Genomic DNA, 24,019 nt, shown 5'->3' with positions numbered 1-24,019 from the left:
AAACAAGTTACCCGTAGGGAATGATCATGCATAGACTCAACTTTTTACAGATTTTTACATTAACATGAAACAATTCAAAAGAATCATGCCACCTAACGTCTATGTCAAAGTGAGACTGATCATCCTAAGCTACCATAGCTCATTTCTAATATAAATCACATCGTTCATGCAATTCAGCAACATAGAAGTATGTTATACAAAGCAAAAAGATATAGATTCTCAAAGGTATTAACTTAAAATCTAAGGTACGAAATCAACTAAAGTGGTTCATGCCACCTAGCGTCTATGTTCCAAATGAGTCTAAGGAATCATCCTAGGCTACATTAGAACAATAAAGCACAAATCACAATATCGATGCAATTTAACCAACATTAGAACTTCCAATACAACGCATAAAGCATGACTTCTCAAAGTTAACATCTTGAAACTTAAAATGGGAAATCAAATAAGGAACTACAAGTTACAACATCATCTAGTTATCAACTTGAAATAAAATGCGAAATCAAACAAGGTGGATACTTAGACATTACGCCAGATCAGACCGACACCATAGTTACTTTAAGGTTACTAGCCCATGGGTAACCTCCCTATGTGCGCACTAGACTATAGAGGGACAATCCCCCGTACTAGAACCATGTCCTAGCCATACTCAAATAACGACATCCCCAAGTTTCCAAAATCAACAAGTTATGCAACAACGTATATATCAACATGTATATGTTGGAAATAGGGGCATTAAAAACATAAACTTTAGATGAGGTTTGGAATAGATTCCGCTAATAATTTTTTACGAATCTCTAGACGAGCGTATTTCTCTCTATAAGGAAATGAACGTGGTATATTTACTTTCTTAAATCCGTTTCTGGGTGAATGAAAAATTAGCTCTAAAAATGTGGTGTTTTGATAAGCCTAAATGGGTATGCAAAATGTGGGAAGTGTTTGTCCCACAAGGAAAAAATGTTAAAACTAATTGACATTTAAATAAGCCAAATTTAGGCTTGGGCTTGGGCTTGGGCTTGGGCTTGGGCCTAATTGTAAAGTCCAATTATTCTTTTTACTAAATGGAATCTTGGATTTGGCCTTTAATTTTGGGCTGGGCTTATTTAAATGGGTGGTTAGTTTTTGAATTTAAATTAAAAGTTAGTTTTTTTTTTTTTCCAAAGGATTGCATCTATTTCTAAAGGGTTGCATCTGTTTTTCAAAGAGTTGCATCTATTTCTAAAGGGTTGCAACTCAAAACCAACATACATAACTATTCATGTGACCCATCGCAACCTATTGGAGTGGATATGTCTATTGGTGAACAGACACCATGTGAACCATTGCAACCTATTCGAGTGGATGTGTCTATTGGTGAAATAAATGGTTGTGTCCAATGATGAAGAGACACACCCAATCCAAAAAGGCACATTAATTAAAAACTACTTTTTAGTTTTTTTCAAAGGGTTGCACCCAATCTGAAAAGGCACCTTGTTGCCTATAAATACCCCCCTTTGGATCATTTTCAAATAATTCATTTTTCAATTTCTTCTATCTCCCTCTCTATACTTGAACCAACCCAAGTGGGTTCAAACCATAGGTTAAGTGGTTCAAACCACTTAGACCCTAATCCAATTTGATCGAGCTATATTAAGATTGGTCCGAACCATTTGGTTCGGATTACACCCAATTCAGCATTTATATAGTATAGATGCATTTTTTAGTCAGAGAGAGTATTACACGGAGGAGGTTCGTCATATCCACGAGTTTGTAGTGCTGCTACTGGTAGATGTAGACCGTTGTATCATGGGAGATAGACGCCACTGAGTCTGTTAGCACCATAGTAGGGTGAATCTGTCTTAAGGACATAGTATCTAATACTAGCCTCGATCCAGGTTCATTCCTTGTATATTATTATTATTTTATTGTTTTATTTTGCATATTTAATTAAATATAGAGTTGCATATTTAATTAATGATTTCTTAGCATATTGTTAATTATCTCATGACATATTAGTATAAAGTTTGTTATATCTTAAATGTCACATGAAGCTTATATTTTACTAACATTCTTAAGACAGATTCTTCCTTGCGTAGAATTTATTATATGCTTCTATTTCAGATATAAAAAAGTAGAGATTATACTAATAATTGAGATATAATAAAATAATGTTATATACATTATTATTTGATAATATGCTAAATATTGATATGTTCAATATTATATGAAATTAAAGCATGTTATATATGTAGAATATTAAATTATTTATATAATTGACTATTGGTTGAATTATTTTAATTTTTGTAATTTGTATCAAGAGGTCGAAAAAGGTACTTCGTTAGTTTTATCAATGATTGTATAAGATACTGTTATATATATTTGCTACGAAGCAAATATAAAACCTTAGAAATGTTTTAAACATTATAAAAATGAGGTTGAGAATCAACTTAGCAAAAAAATCAAAACACTTGTGCTAATATTTGTTCAGAATATGATATCATTCATGAAGACATGATGAATGCTATATTGATAAATTCTGGTTTAACTCAGAATTTGTGAGGGAAAGTTTTGCTTTCTGCAAATTATGTTCTCAATAAAATACCTTAAACTAATGTGACACCATATGAATTATGGAAAGGTCAAAAACCTTCCTATAAATTCTTAAAAATGTGGGGATATCTAACTAAGGTTGCAGTTCCTACTCCTAAGAAAGTTAAAATAGGACCTAAAATGTGGCAACCTTGTGGGTGGGTGTGCCGTGGGCGAGTGCAAAAGGCACCGACAGGCTACCACACTAGGTGAACTATAGGTGTACAGTCCCATATCACTTTGGGAAGAAAAAAGTGAAGTGTTTTTATGTGGTAGTGTTATCTCCAATTGGTATGAGGCTTTCTAGGGTAAAACCCAAGAATAAAATCATGCGGGCTCGAGCCCAAAGCGGATAATATCATACCATGTGGTAGAGTGACTCGTTACATAAAACATTTGATAGGTTATGCTCATAACAATATTGCATATCATTTTCTTGTGCATATAATGAAAACAAGGATGAGCTTAGACGTAGCAAGAGGGCTAGAACGTCTAAATCTTTCGGTCCTAGTTTTCTAGCATGTTTATTGGAGAATGAGCCACAAATCTTTTTACTTAAATTAATTATGTGATATAATATGAAACTATGTTGTTATGCAAATTCAATATTATTTTTATAAATGTTTACTTTTATTTGATACTATAATATTGAACTATGTAGTTGAATTACTTAATGTGCATTGTAATTCAAATTTACAACATAATTTATATTATTGAATTTGTATGAATTCGTAACTGGTTTGTGTATGTAATACAACAAACAAAAATTGACTAGTCTAACTATGTCAATTCTCCAGATAGTCAAAGGAAAAAGATCTATACTAGTGTTTAAGACACGTATAGCTGTAAATGGGCTGAATAAGAGAAGATTTTTCAATAACTTGAAAGAGTTTAATGGAAAATGTTATGGATACACTAAACAAGTACACCGAGACAAGCTAAATCAAGCTAGTTAGCTCTAATGTACAATTTAGCTAAAAGCTAAAATGTTATTGAGTTACAAACTAGTTACCTTAGCTATAAGCTAAAATGATTAATGAGGTGCACAGAACCTAAGAGGAAGATGAAAAACTATTAGTTGGTTCTATCTCTCAACTTGATAGTAAAAAAATATGATGGTGATGAGTAGCCATTTTAGCCATAAGCCATTTGAGCTATACATCATATCTGCTCATGTAGGAGGGAACAATACTACTTGTAAAGTAATAGTTTTTGAAGAATATTCTTCAAAACAAATTACTCTACTACCAAGATAGACTACTTAGATAAGTGTGTACTAAAGCTATGAGCTACTAGAATTGATAGCTAAACAAACTTAACTTCAAGCTAGCGGTAATAGCTGAGAAGTGGGTGCTCATCATAACTTAGTAGTGAGATATGAGAAGAGTGTGTAATAATACTTGAGAAGTGAGTGCTCACTCTATGGTGATTGTATCCAAAGCTTAAATAATAAGATAATTATTTGCTTAAATGATTGAGTTATGTGATGTGTGACACATGAAAGGTTATGACATATTAATATGATTGACTTAACGTGAACCTAAACATAAATAACTCAATTTATAAATACAAGAGATGTAGAAGCAAATATTAATTAAAGCTCATAGTAATTAATATCTCTAGCATTAATTCACAGTAACATCAGTGACATATTATAAGAACAAGCTAGAGATTAAGTGAATACATATGCACTAGAAACTGTTAGACATGCTTGTTGAGAAGCAAATATAGAACCTTAGAAAGGTAGATGAGGTGAAATATTTAATATATGGTATTTCAAGAGTTGGAAAACCATAAGAAATATATCATATATAAAATTTCAGGATTATCCCAAAGTTGTGGGGGGATATTGTCCGTAGATGAAATTTGCTATGAGTTATCTCACCAGATAAGAAATACTTATAAATGTAGGGTTTTTAATCCTAAGAGATTTTGGATAGAACCAAAAATCATTTATAGTATTATAACAATAGTGCATGTTATTTCCTATGAGGAAAATATTATGGAACAACTAGAAGAGTTCTTTTTCCAACGGAAGAGCTGAGTTATTTGTTCTAGTTGAAGAGTAAAGTGTGCAAGCTTATAAGTCCTTAAGTAGATTAAAGATGGTACCAAGACAATGACATAAAGATACTAATTAGTATATTTGATATGAAAGATTTAACATCTGATAACATAGTATATTCTCAATAGAGTGAGATTGAGATAACACTAGTTATGATAACAAAAGCCTAGCTAACTTTTGTAGATGTAAATCTCAAATATAAATACTAGCCAAAGTATATCATTGGTTGAGATTGCAAGGCATCTTAATAACTGTGTTTGATTGCACATTTTCAATCCAGGATCGGATCACTGAAAAATAATAAATTGGGTAGTTGAGATATACCCTAAATCCAATATTGCATAGATCGAGGTATCTAATTAAATTGGAGGTGTAACAGTGATGCAATCTAGATATGGGATATTAAAGACCTCAAATCCAAGAGTGGATATGTCTTTTATATTAAAGGTGTAGTTGTATGTTCTTAATATAACTCAAAGTTAGAAACTTTGAATAAATCAAATAGGAAAGTCAATAGACTTCACTTAGAGGACATTTCAAAGTAAGTCTACACCTGTGCCACTAAAGAAAATGATATTGCTAACAATAAGCAATTTTAGGGCACAAAGTATAAAGTTGCTCTCACCTGGAGAAATCTCTGCAGAGTGTAATATTTCTAAACACAACCTTGTGGCCACATATAAAATTGAAGGTTGTACTAGAGAGCAATTGTATAGATCATCGAGGGTAATGGGAGTAAAAGCTGAAAGCTAACGAGTCACCTTAATGGAAACCCAATCTAGTTAACTGGAGATCCCAAGATATAGGTTCAAAGGGACAATAGAAATTCTGAGTGACTCACCAGAAGCACTGGGAAGATATAAATCTTCTGCCCATTTCTATGATGAGACAGTGCTACCTACAGTAAGGATTAGGATAAGTTACGCTTTTAATGACTCTTATACCTTGAAAATTCAAGTGGGGTATGGTAGATACTCTTAATAAGAAGTCACCTATATAAGTGTGAAGTGGGGCCGCTTCTATGAAAACTATAAAGGCTAAGTTTTCTGGAGCACTCATTGAATACTAGGAGTTGTTCAGGGCCAAAATGAACACAACAATGAGAACCAACTTTGTGAGGAAATGTACTGTGTGTTTGTTATTGTCTTGGTTTACACAAACGGCTGAATAGTTCAAGACATCGCGTTCACTGGTTAGCCAGTAAATCCAATAGCAATACACTAGGGAAGGTTCAAAGCCAAAAGCTACCTATCCTGATGCAATAACTTTTTGACTATTCTCTCTAGTGTCTGCACAATCATCTTTTACATTTTATGCAAATTTCCATTCATATAGGGGATTGTTGGAAACGGGGGCATTAAAAACATAAACTTTGGATGAGGTTTAGAATAGATTCCGCTAATAATTTTTTGCGGATCTCTAGACGAGCGTATTTCTCTCCGCAAGGAGATGAACGTGGTATATTTACTTTCTAAAATCCGTTTCTGGGTGAATGAGAAATTAGCTCCAAAATGTGGTGTTTTGATAAGCCTAAATAGGTATGCAAAATGTGGGAAGTGTTTGTCCTACATGGAAAAAATGTTGAAACTAATTGAAATTTAAATAAGCCAAATTTGGGCTTGGGCTTGGGCTTGGGCCTAATTGTAAAGTCCAATTATTCTTTTTACTAAATGGAATCTTAGATTGGCCTTTAATTTTGGACTGGGCTTATTTAAATGGGTAGTTAGTTTTTGAATTTAAATTAAAAGTTAGTTTTTTTTTTTCCAAAGGATTGCATCTATTTCTAAAGGATTGCATCTGTTTTTCAAAGAGTTGCATCTGTTTCTAAAGGGCTGCAACTCAAAACTAATAGACATAACTATTCATGTGAACCATCGCAACCTATTAGAGTGGATGTGTCTATTAGTGAACAGACACCATGTGAACCATTGCAACCAATTGGAGTAGATGTGTCCAGTGTGAAGAGACACATATAAATGGTTGTGTCCAATGATGAAGAGACACACCCAATCCAAAAAGGCACATTAATTAAAAACTACTTTTTAGTTTTTTCTAAAGGGTTGCACCCAATCCGAAAAGGCACCTTGTTGCCTATAAATACCCCCCTTTGGATCATTTGCAAATAATTCATTTTTCAATTTCTTCTATCTCCCTCTCTATACTTGAACCCAACCCAAGTGGGTTCAAACCATAGGTTAAGTGGTCCAAACCACTTAGACCCTAATCCAATTTCATCGAGCTATATTAAGATTGGTCCAAACCATTTGGTTCGGATTACACCCAATTCAGCATTTATATAGTATAGATGCATTTTTTAGTCAGAGAGAGTATTACACGGAGGAGGTTCACCGTATCCACGAGTTTGTAGTGCTGCTACTGGTAGATGTAGACCGTTGTATCCTGGGAGATAGACGTCACTGAGTCCGTTAGCACCATAGCGGGACGAATCTGTCTTAAGGACATAGTATCTAATACTAGCCTCGGTCTAGGTTCATTCCTTGTATATTATTATTATTTTATTGCTTTATTTTGCATATTTAATTAAATATAGAGTTGCATATTTAATTAATGATTTCTTAGCATATTGTTAATTATCTCATGACATATTAGTATAAGGTTTGTTATATCTTAAATGTCACATGAAGCATATATTTTACTAACAGTATATACAAGATAATCAACTATCTACCATGCACAACAAAATTTGGAAACATATACAATACATGCTCTAAGTCCACAACTACAATGGCATGATAAATGTCGAATCTTCAGTGTGCGATTCGTTACACGCTATAACAATGTTACTCAATATTCGAAATATAAACTCAAGAATCTAAATATAATAACAATGTTATCCATTGCTCAAAATGTAACCAAGTGAATATACAACAAGTCAAAGTCCATGATTTAAACATATAAACAACTTCCAAAACACAATTAAATCCATGGAGCAATTAGATAGAATTTAATTAAATAAAAATAATTAAATTCTCTAGATCTCAAATCAATTCCAAATAACCTCAAATTAATACATGTTAAAAGATATAGCATGGTCATCGCATACATCACATCAAAAACTTAAATAAGCCAATGAAGCCATTAAATAGATTTTAATTAATTCTTTTAATTAAAATCTCTAGTTTGTCAAACTCATCCAAATGCCCTCAAATTAAAGTATACTAAAGAACATGCCCAGACTTGATTTAATAGCATATTACAAGTTACTTCCATGCAAGGTATGGCTATGAGAATTAAACTTTCACAAAAGAAAATTATTAATTAAAAGTTGCAATCCTTATTCAAATAATCCCATTTTAATATATGTCAACAAACATACCAAATCCTAATTTACTAGCATGCCACAATTTAATTCTAAGTTGAATATCATCATAAGAATTAAATCCTAAACATAGAAAATAATTAAATTAAATTCTAAATTATGAAGAAAAGCATGTATACAAGTTGTATAAGCATCAATAGCATGTAAGACAACAAAAATATAAACTATAACATCCCCTACCTCCATTTGAGATCAAATCTCAAATCTCCACCGAAAGAAAAATACTCTGAATCCGACGATACTCCTAGGTTATGTCGGAGACAACACGGTGAACATTAAACTCCAAAGAGGACATACCAAAATCCAAACTTGACCTCAAACCCGAACTCAAAAAATGGCCAAAAACGGATTCTAATAAGGGGGAAAGATGCTCGTCGTCAAGACAAACATAAAACAAAAAGACACTACGACTTTTTAACAAAGGGAAGAAGTCCAAAAGAAGAGAGAGAAGGTGGCAGACCCATGGGCTCCCATGGCTGCCAGTCAAGAGGGAGGAAGAAGATGGAAAAGTGATTTTTTACTTTAAGACATTCTATTTATTGTAAAACCCTAAAAGTGCCCCAAAAAAGCCCCGCCGAGTCCGAAAAAGTGAAATTTGAGTAGACACACTCAAACGGTGAAACTCCGTGAATGAAAAACAACTGAAATGAGAAAATATGAACAACGGAAGAAATGGCGTCGAAAATTGAGTCCCGAGCAGAACGATATGCCCCAAACAAGTTCGGCGGCAACTCGGCCAGAAACCTTAAAACTGGGGGAAAACGACCAAAAGGAAATTCTATGAGTACATTACTCAACAAAAAGTGTAAATGAATCCCGTACGAGGATCCAAGCTCAAAACGAGGCTTCTTTGCAATAACTTTCATTAATCGCACAATGGTCCCTACAAAAAAGGTTAACTGCACTAATGACCCAGAATGAAAATATCTTCCAAAAATATTTTCTTACAAACCCTTGAAATAAAATATCTTCAAAAGATATTTATGAAAAACACCCTAAAAAATGAAAATGTTTTTGAAAAACTATGCATCCATGCCCCAATGGACACTGGGAGTAACCAGGGTACTTTTCTGCAAAAGTAAAGATGCGTATTTTGTGGAAACCACTTAGAATGAAGATACGTGAAGTCAAAAACCAACTCCGAACACAAAAGTGAGGTTATGCTAAAAAGTGACAAACAGGGAAAAGATAAAATAGGGAAAAGGACGAAAAGTGAATAGTATTGAAAAAATAAAAAGGTGGAAATGATGCGGTCCTTAAAGGAAGTTGTCAATCCAAGGGAAAGACTCTCAGAAACCATTCTCGAACACTTGAGATGAAACTAAGTGACGAGAAACTGAACTTAGAAAAGGAAAGATCAACGGGAAAAAAAAAAATATATTCATGAAAATCTGAGAAAAAGGAAAGGAAGAAAAATGATCAGGTCATTACAGTGTCAATGACAACGAAATCGACCGGGAAGAAGAACTTGTCAATCTTTATCAAAACATCTTCAATAATACCCCGAGGGTTTTTAATGGATTGGTCGGCTAGTTGCAAAACTACCGACATCGGTTTCAATTCACCTAAGCCTAATTGGACATAGATCGAATAGGGAAGAAGATTGACGTTTGCTCCTAAATCCAAAAGAGCCCAATTAACAAGATGGTTACCTATAGTGCATGATGTAGTTGGTGAACCGAGGTCTTTGAATTTAGGAAGAGTGTTGTGTTGCAAGATAGAACTCACTTGCTCGGTAAGAACAACCTTTCTCGGTGCCTGGCTTTTGTTTTTTCTCTTTAGAGTGCATAGATCTTTCAAGAACTTTTCATAAGCCGGAACTTATCTAATTGCATCCAAGAAAGGAAGATTGATTTTAACTTTCCTAAACACATTAATGATTTCATTCATTTTACCTTGTTGCTTTTCAAAAGATATGGATGCTTTCAAAGCATCCGGGAATGGAGCCTTCAGCTCAAAACATTTTTTAAAAATATTTTTTTGAAGCATTCTCAACAACTTGGTCCATTGCACTTAATGAAAGAGGAATAGGATGTGAAACGAGATGGGTGTCAACATTAGGTTGCACCGGTTCACTCTCTTCATTGGAAACATCAACTTTTTTTTATCAATAACCCTTCCACTTCCCAATGTGGTCACCGCATTAACATGTTTAAGTGTGGGACCTTCCAAAGGGGAAGTGGTCTCTACAACAAATTGTTGCTTCAGTGGGGGATTGAGAGTTCCTTTCTCTCTTGCATTTAAAGTGCTAGTTATTTGCCCTACTTGGGTTTCTAGCTTGGCAATTGATTGAAAATGAGAATGAAGCAATTAAGTGTTTGCCTCCAACATACCCAAAGCCGATAAAACTTTCTCTTCAAATGCGGGACATCTTTAATTACCTTGAGAATATGATGGTTGATTTGGAAAATGAGAATTCGAGAATTAATTTCCATTGGGTGCTTAATAGGATGAACGATAGCTTGGAAAATTTTGGCTTTGCATGCGGGGTGTGTGATACCCCTCGAATCCGAGACATGGGTTGATCAGACCCAAGCTCAAACCCAAGGAAAATATCAAACAATTAATATTTAAATGAACACAAATTACAAAATGAATTAAGAAATAAATAATTAAAGGCTGAAAGAATTTTAAATTAAAAATCCTTAAAAATTAAAACTTAATATCCAATAATCAAAAACCTCCATTAAATTAACAACTCGGGAATCCATCCTATGGACCCCTAATAACATCCCAAACTGAAACTGAAATAAAATCTAAAGCCAAACATGGAAAGTACTCCTACGTAGTCGGAGGAATGAGTGTCTGTATCTGCTCTGCACGACCAAGCTCTAACCTTAAAACTAACGAGCACCTGAAAAATAAGAAAGTGGTCAGGCCCACATACAAGTCTTATTCTACTACGATCCAAACAGAAACCCAATACGCAGATACATCCTAGATAGCTCAACAATAACTAGAGTAGTCCATATATGTATAAGTACACATTATAGGATGCTCACTAGTCTAATAGGTCTGTCTCAGCCTGAGTAGGGATACCATGCAAATCGCACATAATGTGGTCATGTATACCTAAACCTACCAGGGAACAACACCTATGTCCAGTTATCCATCCTAGGCGATATACGCACCCTAACCATGGTCCTGAGACTCAAGCTCATACCATGGCACGATATCATAAATATATAAAGTCCGTATACTTCTACTACAAAATATCATCCATCTGGTATAGTGGCCTGATATATGTATAACAATCCATCCAGAAGCCAAAGTAGGTCATTCAATTATTTTATTGACATGACTCAAGTATGAGTTGGACTTAACCTTTATGGTTAATCCATACCTCAATCCAGATTAGGTAGCACTTAGTATTTGAACTAATCCATCCCTAGTATGCCATCGTCCCATACCGATGCATACCATCCTCTAATTAGCATAATTGACAAAATAGCGATAGGTATTCATCAATCATTCTCCAAGATATGCATCCATACAGATTAATACATACATAATGTTATTAGATGGTCATTATAGAATCTAAAAATCATGTTTCAACTATTTAAATGGCTAAAGTAAATTTAGGCATCTAAATCCTCCAAACAGTTCATTACTTGATGCAGTTGATAACAAATTAAACCCCAATTTAATCCAAACCAAGCACAGTAAATTTCAAGTTGTTCACTATAATTATAACTCTATTTCAATATGGTGAAACAGTATAAAATCATATATATAAGAATCTCCAAGTTCCAGTATGTAAGTTGCTTAACAACCCAAGTGCGACATGTAGGACTTTTCCCTAATTTCACACTGTCCGTTCCTTAATCCATTTATGAATTATTATTTCCATATATTTTTTTTCACAGGTTTATAACAATCATAAATAGCATTCCAAACAGTTTAAATGAATTATAACTACCCTGCATAGTCCAAACAACACCCTAAAACCAACAGTGCGCAAATTTGGGCGAGAGCAGGCTCTCACAAATTGAGAGCCTGCTCCTTTGGCATAGGAGCTGGCTCCCTAACTTAGGGAGCCTGCTCTATGCAGCTAGGAGCTGGATCCATATTCCTTGGAGCTGGCTCCAATGATGAGGGAGCTGGCTCCCTCCTTTTGGGAGCCCTCTCTCTCACTCCATGAAGCCGTTCGGCGATTTTTGCTTCGTCTTCCTTGCCTCCGGCGATACCCAGGCACTCTGTAAATTTTTTAATACTTGTTCCAGTGTTCATTCAGTGTCCCAGATTATTTTAAAGACATCCACATGCATCAACAATCTCAATTAAACAAGGCTCAAACAACATATATAGAAGGATACAATTAAACGGTTTAAGAATTTTCAAAACAGTTTAATACAACGAAGCAAATTACAGTTTACACATGCATCAAAGATATATTTTAGCATTAATTAAACTCCTAGAGTCTACCTAGGCATGCACAGAATACAGTTTAAGGGAAAGAGACAAAACAGCGACTTGCCTCTGAATTTCAATTTAGAAATCTTAAACCTCCGTCTCTAAGTTTTTCGACCACTTCCTAGATTGCCGTTCCACTCCAATGATGCTCTTGGTTCAACCCAGAAGCACTCCATCCCATCCTCCTTGAACCTCTCTGTCTATCTCTCAAATTTCCTTCTCTGCCTCTCAATACTCTCTGTTCGTAGTTTATGTCGTAAACCCTAAACAGACATCATATATATATATATATATATATATATAGGCATCTCTGAAAACCCTAGTCCACTTAGAATTAGAGACAGCCAACCCTAAATTAAATTCTAGTCGGCCACAACGTGAATCCTAAAAGAAAATAAAACCTAGGTTAAACATTAACTATACCCTACTGCAACCCAATTCACGTATTTACATTACTAACCAATTACTTCAATTAAGGAAAACCATAATATAATTACAATTAATTTAATTATAGAAAATCAATATACAACTAAACAAAATAATTCATTAATTAATTCAAATAAATACAATTTATCAATTAATTCACATAAACAGCCAAATAAACAATTAATTAAACAATTAAACCAATACTGTAAATTAAAACCATTAAATCAAAATAATTAAACGAATACACAAATAAAAACATAATCAATTAAAAATGCTATTAAACAACTAATTAAAAATACCAGGACTATCCTTTTAAAATTAGAGGTATTACATTCTTCCCCCCTAATAAAAGGAATTCGCTCTTACCTTCTTCCAACATTTTCGGAAACTGTGAGCGAATGACATCATCCTGTTCCTAAGCAGACTCAGCCTCATTGTGACGACTCTACTGAACATGTACTATAGGGATAAACATAGTATGAAGAGTTTAATCCCGACGGTCGACAATACGACACGGTTGCTCCAAATAGGTTGCATCTGGCTACAACTCAATCTCCCTAACATCGATATGCTGATACCGATCATCGTGATACAAAAACTTCCATAACATGGAACCATGGAACACATTGTGTACGTGATCCAAATTATCCAGAAGTGTCAACTGATAAGCAACAGCTCCAACTCGATCCGTAATCCTGAAGGGACCGACAAACCGTGGTGACAACGTCCCTTTCTTCCCAAAGCGCATTACTCCTTTTATAGGCGACACGTTGAGGAGAACCTGATGCCCAACCCGAAACTCCAACGCACGAGTATGACGATCCGCATAACTCTTCTACCAACTCTGAGCAGTGTGCATGCAATCCCTAATAAAAGAAATCTTCTCAGTCGTATCCTTAATGAACTAAGGGCCCAAGAATCTGCTTAGAATAATGAGTCTCAGTCATCACATCCTTCCTCAAATCGTCAACAATAGGTACCACTAAACGTCCCTTGTACCTTAAACCTCCATCAGTCCTAACATAGTAAAATGGAACTTCCCCAGAAGTTATCTCTACAATTTTGTCAATGCACTGCTGATCCGTGAGTTGTGCCATTAACACTTTATGAATGATAGAAGGTGTAACTACCATGCACACCATAAAAGCATCTAATAACTCATCCACTGTCTTCAAAGCATTCCACTCAGTAGTGAATAGAGTAGAAAAACTAGGAACAGGTCGGCGACTGAGTGCATCTGCCACCACATTCACTTTCCCTAGATGGTACTGTATAGAAAATTGATAGTCTTTCATAAACTCCAACTATCGACGCTGTCTCATATTCAGCTCCCGCTGAGTGAACAAATACTGTAGACTCTTGTGATCACCGAATAATCTGAAGGATTCTCCCAACAGATAATGCTTCCAAATGCGTAAGGCAAAGACCATAGCTGCCAATTCTAAGTCATGTGTTGGATAATTAAGCTCATGAGGCTTAAGCTTACGAGATCCATACGAAATCGGTCGCTCCTCCTGCATCAAAACACATCCAAGACCCTGCAAAGAAGCATCTGTGTAGACAAGATACTCTATCTCGCTCTGTGGTGTAGACAAAACTGGTGCAAAAGTTAACTTAGTCTTTAGCTCATCAAAAGCTTTCTGATAGTGCTCATCCCACACGAACCGTACAACCTTTTTAGTCAAATGAGTGAGTGGTCCCGCTATCTTCGAGAACCCCTAAATGAACCTATGATAATATCCGGCCAATCCGAGAAAACTCCGAATCTCGGCAGGAGAAGTAGACCGTCCCCACTCAACCACTACTGAAACCTTGGCTGGATCTATCGCTATTCCCCTTTCTGACACCATGTGACCCAAAAACTTCACTTCCCGCTGCCAAAATTCACACTTCTCAAACTTGGCATATAACTGGTGCTCATAAAGTGTCTGCAAGGCTATGCGAAGATGTCTAGCATGATCATCCTCTGACTTAGAATAGATCAAGATATCATCAATGAAGACAATGACAAGCTGATCCAAATAAGCCCTGAAGACTCTATTCATTAAGTTCATGAAAACTGCAGGTGCGTTAGTCAATCCGAACGGCATGACACTAAACTCATAAGATCCATATCTAGTGAGAAATGTTGTCCTCGGAACATCCTACTCCCGAACCTGAAGTTGATGATATGCAGAATGAAGATCAATCTTAGAGAAGTATATAGCTCCCTTCAACTGATCAAAAAGATCATCAATCATGGGCAGAGGATACTTATTACGAATAGTAACTTTGTTCAACTCCCTGTAATCTATACATAGGCGAAGCGAACCATCCTTCTTCTTCACAAATCGAACCGATGCTCCCCAAGGTGAAGTACTCCTGCGAATAAAACCCTGGCTGAGTAATTGCTGAATTTGATCCCTCAGCTCTCGCATCTCCACTGGTGACATCCTGTATGGTGCCCTAGCAATAGGCGTAGTGCCTGGAGCTAAGTCAATCACAAAATCGATCTCTCGACTAGGTGGCAACCCTGGAATCTCTTGAAAACATTCAAAAATTCATGTACAATTGGTATGCGATCCAAAGACTCAGTAACCTCCTCATTCATTTCCTCCTCCATATAGAACAAATAAGTGCTAATAACCCCGTTAGAATGTGGCGTAGCGACGACGTACATATCCTATTCGGGTATGGTAAAAACAACAGACCTATCATAACAATTAACTTGGACATGGTAGTGAGATAACCAATCCATCCCAAGTATCACGTCATAAGTGTGCATGTCCACGACCAATAGATTGGCTAGAAATTTGAGTCTACCAATATCTAGTGTCACCGACCCATCACTCTCATGTAAAATAGCAGTATTGCCCAAAAGTATAGAAATACCCTGAGGTCTATCGCATACCCTTGTCATCATCCCAGATAAAGTAACAAAAGATCTAGCTACAAATGAGTATGTAGCACCCGTATCAAATAATACATGACCCTGTAAACCATGAATAGGAAACTTACCCTCAACAGCCTGAGGTGCCTGAACATCTTGTGGCATGGGGTTGTACACCCTACCATAATGCAACTACTGCAGTGCCTGTCCCTGAGTCTGTGGCGGTGCCGATAAAGCCGGATATGTCTGTCCCTGAATCCGTGGAACCCGTAGAACGAGTAAAGGTACCTGTGCCCTCTGTCCCTGCTACACATACTGTCTCTGTCCCTGTCCTACTTTAGGACACTGCCTAGAAGTATGACCATACTCTCCATAAGTGTAGCAACTACCCTAGAAAGTACCAAATGCCCTCCTCTGTCAGTTAGCCGGTGGCTGACCCTGTCCTGCCTGTGGTCCCCCATTCTGCTGCCACTGAATAGGTGCCCCATTCCTGTGAGCATCTGAACCACCCTTGTGCTTCTTCCAAGGTTGCTGTCCCTGGAATTTGCCCTTGTCATTCTATCGGTGTCCGTTACCATTCCCTTTCTCAGCTGACTGATTAGCAGAGTCTCTGTCACCCCGCTTCTCACCCCGAGCCTGTCTGAAGTCTACAGTCAACTGATACTGCTACAAAGTGGTGTCCACCACCTGAGCATAAGTAGTGTAGGCTGGACTACCTGTAATAGCTCGCTTAATAGACCACATCAGTCCCTTAACGAAACTATTGTGCTCCTTCTCCTCTGTATCCACCTCCTTTGGAGCAAACAGAGATAATCACGTGAACTACTACTCATACTCCGCCACTATCACGTTTCCCTGCTGTAGATTAAGGAACTCTGTCTTCATAGCTGCCCTGACTGCATAAGGAAAGTACTTCTCATCAAAGTATGCACTGAACTGATCATAAGTCAATGATATCCTCTCCTCTGCGGTGGTAACTGACTCCCACCACTGTAGTGCATCTCCAACTAGCTTGAAAGTAGCAAGCATTTACTTCTGAACCTCCGTGCATTGAACCAAACAAAGATGTCGCTCAATATCCTGTTTCCACTGGTGAGCTGCTTTCGCATCGGTAGAGCCTGAGAACTTAGGTGGGCTCCCCTTTGTGAAAGAACTCCTAGCCTTTTCCCAAGTATCAACCTGAACCATCGGTGCTGGTATCGGTGCCTGCTGAACCTGTGGTTGATTTCGAAGTACAGCTGTTACCCCTGTTTCTATAGCCCAAGCAATGAGGTCATTGATGTGAGGAGGATACTCTGGATCTTCTTGATCCTGAACCTGCTGAACCTCCTCCTGTTCTTCCTAAAATTAACCATCATCATCCTGAAACCCAGGCATTTGCTGCCTTCCTCCATTTGCTGATGCTGTAGGCGTTCTTGCTGCCTACGTGCTACTCTCCTTTGCCTCCTATTTCCTTGCCTGTTCTGTCCTCTTCTAGCGTTAACCATCTGTTAACACGAAAAGACAGACATCAGTACAATTTCTAAACGGACCGTAAAGGAATACAATGAATCCTAAACTTAAGCTTTAACCAAGAGAAAATGCTACGCGGAAGTCTTAATACGAAATATCCTAGAGACACTGAACCAGGAGTGCTCTGATACCAACTGTGATACCCCTCAAATTCGAGACATGGGTTGATCAGGCCCAAGCCCAAACTCGAGGGAAATATCAAATAATTAATATTTAAATGAACACAGATTACAAAATGAATTAAGAAATAAATAATTAAAGGCAGAAAGAATTCTAAATTAAAAATCCTTAAAAATTAAAACTTAATATCCAATAATCCAAAACCTCCATTAAATTAACAACTCGGGAATCCATCCTGTGGACCCTTAATAACATCCTAAACTGAAACTGAAAAAACTGAAATAAAATCTAAAGTCAAGCATGGAAAGTAGTCCTACGTAGTCGGAGGAATGAGTGTCTATATCTACTCTGCACGACCAAACTCTAACCCTGGAATTGATGAGCACCTAAAAAATAAGAAAGTGGGTCAGGCCCACATACAAGTCTTATTCTACTATGATCCAAACAGAAACCTGATATGCAGATACATCTTAGATAGCTCAACAATAACAAGAGTAGTCCATATATGTATAAGTACACATTATAGGATGCTCACTAGTCCAATAGGTCTGTCTCAGCCTAAGTAGAGATACCATGCAAATCGCACATAATGTGGTCATATGTACCTAAACCTACCAAGGAACAACACCTATGTCCAGTTATCCATCCTAGGCGATATACGCACCCTAACCATGGTCCTGAGACTCAAGCTCATACCATGGCACCATATCATAAATATATAAATTCTGTATACTCCTACTATAAAATATCATCCATTTGGTATAGTGGCCTGATATATGTATAACAATCCATCCAGAAACCAAAATAGGTCATTCAATTATTTTATTGACATGACTTAAGTATGAGTTGGACTTAACCTTTATGGTTAATCCATACCTCAATCCAAATTAGGTAGGACTTAGTATTTGAACTAATCCATCCCTAGTATGCCACTATCCCATACCGGTGCATACCATCCTCCAATTAGCATAATTGACAAAATAGCGATAGGTATTCATCAATCATTCTCCAAGATATGCATCCATGCAGATTAATACATACATAATGATATTAGATGGTCATTATAGAATCTAAAAATCATGTTTCGACTATTTAAATGGCTAAAGTAAATTTAAGCATCTAAATCCTCCAAACAGTTCATTACTTGATGCGATTAATAACAAATTAAACCCCAATTTAATCCAAACCAAGCACAATAAATTTTAAGTAGTTCACTATAATTATAACTCTATTTCAATATGGTTAAATAGTATAAAATCATATATATAAGAATCTCCATGTTCCAGTATGCAACATGTAGGACTTTTCCCTAATTTCACACTGTCCGTTCCTTAATCCATTTATGAATTATTATTTCCCTATATTTTTTTACAGGTTTATAACAATCATAAACATCATTCCAAACAGTTTAAACGAATTAGAACTACCCTGCACAGTCCAAACAACACCCTAAAACCAACAGTGCGCAATTCTGGGCGAAAGCAGGCTCTCACAAATTGAGAGCCTGCTCCTTTGGCATGGGAATCGGCTCCCTAACTTAGGGAGCCTGCTCTATGTAGCTAGGAGCCAGCTCCATACTTCTTGGAGCCAGCTCCAATGATGAGGGAGCTGGCTCCCTCCTTTTGGGAGCCCTCTCTCTCACTCTGTGAAGCCTTTCGGCGATTTCTAATTCGTCTTCCTCACCTCCGGTGATACCCAGGCCCTCTGTAATTTTTTTATACTTGTTCCAGTGTTCATTCAGTGTCCCAGATTATTTTAAAGACATCCACATGCATCAACAATCTCAATTAAACAAGGCTTAAATAACATATACAGAAGGATACAATTAAACGGTTTAAGAATTTTCAAAACAGTTTAATACAACAAAGCAAATTACAGTTTACACATGCATCAAATATATATTTTAGCATTAATTAAACTTCTGGAGTCTACCTAGGCATGCACAGAACATAGGTTTAAGGGAAAGAGACAGAATAGAGACTTGCCTCTGATTTCAGTTTAGAAATCTTAAACCTCCGTCTCTAAATTTTCAGACCACTTCCTAGACTGCCGTTCCACTCCTCTGATGCTCTTGGTTTAACCCAAAAGCACTCCGTCCCGTACTCCATGAACCTCTCTGTCTATCTCTCAAATTTCCCTCTCTGCCTCTCAATACTCTCTGTTCGTCTTTTATGTCATAAACCCTAAACAGACATCATATATATATATATATATATATATATATATATATATATATATATAAGCGTCTCTGAAAACCCTAGTCCACTTAAAATTAGAGACGGCCAACCCTAAATTAAATTCTAGTCAGCCACAACGTGAATCCTAAAAAAAAATAAAACCTAAGTTAAACATTACCTATACCCTACTGCAACCCAATTCACGTATTTGCATTACTAACCAATTACTTCAATTAAGGAAAACCATAATATAATTACAATTAATTTAATTAAAGAAAATCAACATACAACTAAACAAAATAATTCGTTAATTAATTCAAATAAATACAATTTATCATTTAATTCACATAAACAGCCAAATAAACAATTAATTAAACAATTAAACCAATACTTTAAATAAAAACCATTAAATCAAAACAATTAATCAAATACACAAATAAACACATAATCAATTAAAAATGCTATTAAACAACTAATTAAAAATACCAGGACTATCATTTTAAACTTAGGGGTATTACAGGGTGGAATATACTTATTTTGGAAACCACTTTAGGGAGTGTTTGAGCCTTCCCCTTGGCTTTTCCAAGAGAAATTTGGATGGTTCCTCCACCCCAAATTATAATGATTTCAGTAGGGATTATTCCCTTGATTCACAAATGTGGTATTCACTTGTTCATGGTGCTCACTATGTGCTTGTCTATGGGGACAATTGGAAGTAGAATGCAACACACTTGAACAAGTCATGGAAGATTCATTGGAATGATGATGATGATGATGATGATTAGGGGAGGAAGACACTTGATGGGCTGAATTTTGATTGATCAAACCTTTGAGTTAAGGACTTCACCTCGGCAACTATGTCATTAGAATCGTCTACTTGATATAAGCTTAAATTCTTCCTTCCACCTATATTTCTACCATTTCTAGAAGACAAAGATCGGTGCATTGAGTTTTCACTCATGCTTTCATATAAATGCCACACATCATCTTCATGTTTGTCCAAATAAGAACCTCCTATTGAGGCATCAACCATGCCTTTATGGTTATCCGACAAACTATCAAAGAAATATTGAACTATTTGCCACTTAGGAATGTTATGATGAGGACATTTCCTTAGCAAATCATTCAACCGTTCCCATGCCTCATGAAACGTTTCCCCATCCCCTTGTGAAAATTCACAAATTGAAGTTCTCATGGCATTGGTTGTGGACACGGGATAATACTTTCTCAAGAACTCTTGTTGCATTTCCGCCTAAGAAGTTATGGAAAGAGGTCTCAAATGGTTAAACCAATATTTTGCCTTTTTCTTTTAGGGTGAATGGGAAGAGTTTTAACCTTAAAACTTCTTCCAGCATGTCCGTATATTTTACAGTGGAACAAACTTCAAGAAATTCATCCAAATGCTTATATGGTTCTTCATTAGGTAACCCAAAATAATTGGGAAGCATTTGAATGGTTTGTGGCTTAATTTCATAATGATGTGCTCTAAATGAAGGAATTGAATCCATGTAGGTGCATTGTATTCATTAGGCACATAGTGATCTCTTAAAGCAATGGGAGGATTCACAATTGGTGGCTCTACATGAGCTCCATTGTTAGCTTGGACAGTAGGAGGTGGAGGTGGCACAAAGAATGGCCTAGTGGTTGTGGAACAAAAGGTCTAGGCATGCCTAATGGAACTTGCATATTATCATATTGTTGCACATTAGGGTAAAGAATGCCTTGTTGGTCTATGTAACCAAGGTCTTTAATATGGTTATCCATCGATGCAATGGACTTACTTGAATTGCCCCTTCCCCTTGGATTACGAACAATCGACTCAAGATTAAGGTTCAATGGAACAAGAGTAGGATTGAAAGACCTACTACGACCATGCATGCACAATGCAAATCAACACAATCAACAACACAACAAAAGTAAATACTTCTCCTTCACAACATAAATTAATCAACAACAAGCCTCTACATACAATGATCCCATACTCCCATGCTTTTTCAACAGATGCAAGAAAAGTAAGTTGCCTCCACGCAGGCCGACGATAAGTAATGAAAATAAAAAAATGCCTCCATGCAGGCTGATGATTTAACTAAGCAAGAAGAGTTAGAATAGCTCATAAAGGGTCTTTAAGCAACTTCAAGAAATTTTTAAGCTTTTTGCTTTGCTTTACTTTTGCAAAAAAAATTTATTTTAGCTTTTTATGCTTTGCTTTGCTTTGCCTTGAGGTTCCTTTACTTGCTTCTCCTGGCTTCAAGTACCTAGCCAATCAAGAGTGAACACAATAAGAAAAATAAATAAAAATAAAGTAAAACAAGGATCAAAGGAGTACTAATTCCTAATCAATTCTTAATACAACGTTACTAATCCCCGGCAACGACGCCAAAATTTGACAAAGCTGTCTTTTCAAGTGCCAAAATGTGTGTGTAATAGTGAATGCGAATCGAGAAAGCCTTTTCGGTCAAGTTTAAATTTATAAAAGCCACTACCACTACTACTACTAATGTAGCAAGAGTAAGTAAGGATCGTCCCAAGGAATTTGCAACGTACTACGGAATCAATATCGGATTAGTAGGTCAAATGATCAAATAAGGGTTTAGTTGATTGAATTAAACTAATGATTCAATTAAAAGCATGCAAATTAAGATCAACCTAGAGATTAGGGTAAAGAGAATGAGAGAAAGGTCTTGGAGCATAAAGTTCACCACTAAGCTTCACTTCACTAAACATTAGAAATTGTAAATTTAAGGGGAGTTTCATGTTATCATTCAAGTGTGTGTGTGCCATTAATTGAAATACTAAGCATAGATGGCAAATAAACATGAATTTTCTAATCAATCTTGTGAGTAGACAAACTATCAAACAAAGCCATTAACCATTCAATAAACCCATAATTAATGCACACACAAGAATTTAGAGAAATGTACTACTTGCACTCATAAACATAGATCATCAAACATCAAGAATGGATTGTCAACCTATCTAGGAATTTAAAGCTACACTACACTTACTCTAATGGCAATGAAATTAAACTAATTATGCTAAAGAGGTAGCACAATCCATCAAGAAATAAGCATGATCCATCAAACAAACTATGAGAGTAATCAATTAAGCACCATACCTTGACCATCACTAGATTTAAAATTCCAACACACATAGACATGCATCAAACTCATAAAACCTAGTAATAAGCACATGACCATTAATTCTAGAATACATAGACATATGGATAGAAATAAAAGATCAATTCGAAGCATTAATTCATATAAATTATGTAAAAACACAAGATCTATATTTATTCATGGTCAAAACATCATTTACAACTAAAATCCCCAAAAATTACAAAATACTGAGTTTAGGAAGCAAGCATAGGGGCTATCTCTAGCCCTAAGAGAAGGATCTAGCCACTTCTGGTAGTGGTCATGGAACCCTCAAGGGTTTTCTTCAATGTAGGCACCATCTTCTTCTTCTTTGCTTTGCTCCAAAACCCTAGTTCTGGAGAGAGAAAATATTCCTAAGCAATTTCTATAATTGGTAAAATATTAAATTCAACAACCCTATACAAATTGGCTCATTTGATTTAAATATTGTAGACACCCAATTTTGCCCCTACCCATTTGAAGGGGTATTTCAGTAAAACTAGTTTGGCCAAGCCAGGAAAATTAGAAAATCAGACAACTAGATCACAAAATGGATGCCACCAATGATTCCGAAGGACTCAAAACATTAGAGTACACCTAAAGTCAGGTTCGCAATACGACTTCTAATACTTGATTAAGGAAGTGGCAAAATAGTAATTTTGCATTCCTAACCCATTCAAGTTTGATTAAAATTTTGAAAGTGGTCTAATTTAATCCCCAATTAAGAATATGAATCCTACCGTTATGTCCAGGATGAAGTCAGAACCTTAGGTGAAAAAATATATATAACTTGAAAAAAAGAAATAAAAATAACTAAAATAATAATAAAATAAAAGAAGTACATAACTTTTTTAGTATTAGGTCTTGGCCTTAAGCCATGACCTGGTTTCATATAATCCATTAAGGTCGTGTCCTCAAAGCCATGACCCAGAATGTAAGTCATATATATAATACATAAAATAAAAAGTAAAAATAAAATAAATATTTTAATATATGGAAAAGTAACGTAGAATCTTATTTCTTGTTCAGCACATAATTCATACTTAGTCAAACTTCTAATCCTATTTTATTTTTTAAATTCAAATAAAGTTGTTAATAGATAATAAATTCAAATAAAGTTGTTAATATATAACCTGATATATTCTATCTGATCCCATCAGCTATTGCTTCTCTCTTGTGAGTTTATTTAAAGAAGCGTTGTATTCATATTTCAAGAAGAAGAAAAAAAAAATAAAAAAGAAAAAAGAAAACCTTAAAAGAAATTGGGTAACCTCTCTTGGCCTCCACACCAAGAACAGATTTGACTGTAGCCCTCAAACCTTCAAGGGGAGCCCCCACCAAAGTGGAAGCGGCAATGTGACGGTCCTGATTTTTAGGCCAGTGCGTCCTATGATA

General features: G+C 35.9%; 1 non-coding gene across 1 annotated transcript; it reads left to right on the top strand.

Moving 5' to 3' along the window:
- Window positions 1-20,581: 20,581 nt before the first annotated feature.
- On the top strand, window positions 20,582-20,688 carry LOC132280274 (small nucleolar RNA R71). The gene has a single exon (XR_009471534.1). It is a non-coding gene; the product is annotated as a small nucleolar RNA R71 (small nucleolar RNA).
- The last annotated feature ends 3,331 nt before the right edge of the window (window positions 20,689-24,019 follow it).

This window comes from Cornus florida, unplaced genomic scaffold, assembly GCF_030987335.1.
Source record: "Cornus florida cultivar Cherokee Brave unplaced genomic scaffold, ASM3098733v1 CherokeeBrave_3.0.0_Hap2_Chr10, whole genome shotgun sequence".
NCBI lineage: Eukaryota > Viridiplantae > Streptophyta > Magnoliopsida > Cornales > Cornaceae > Cornus > Cornus florida.
The sequence above is the reverse complement of the archived record's forward strand: the minus strand, read 5'-3'. Positions and strand labels throughout refer to the sequence as shown.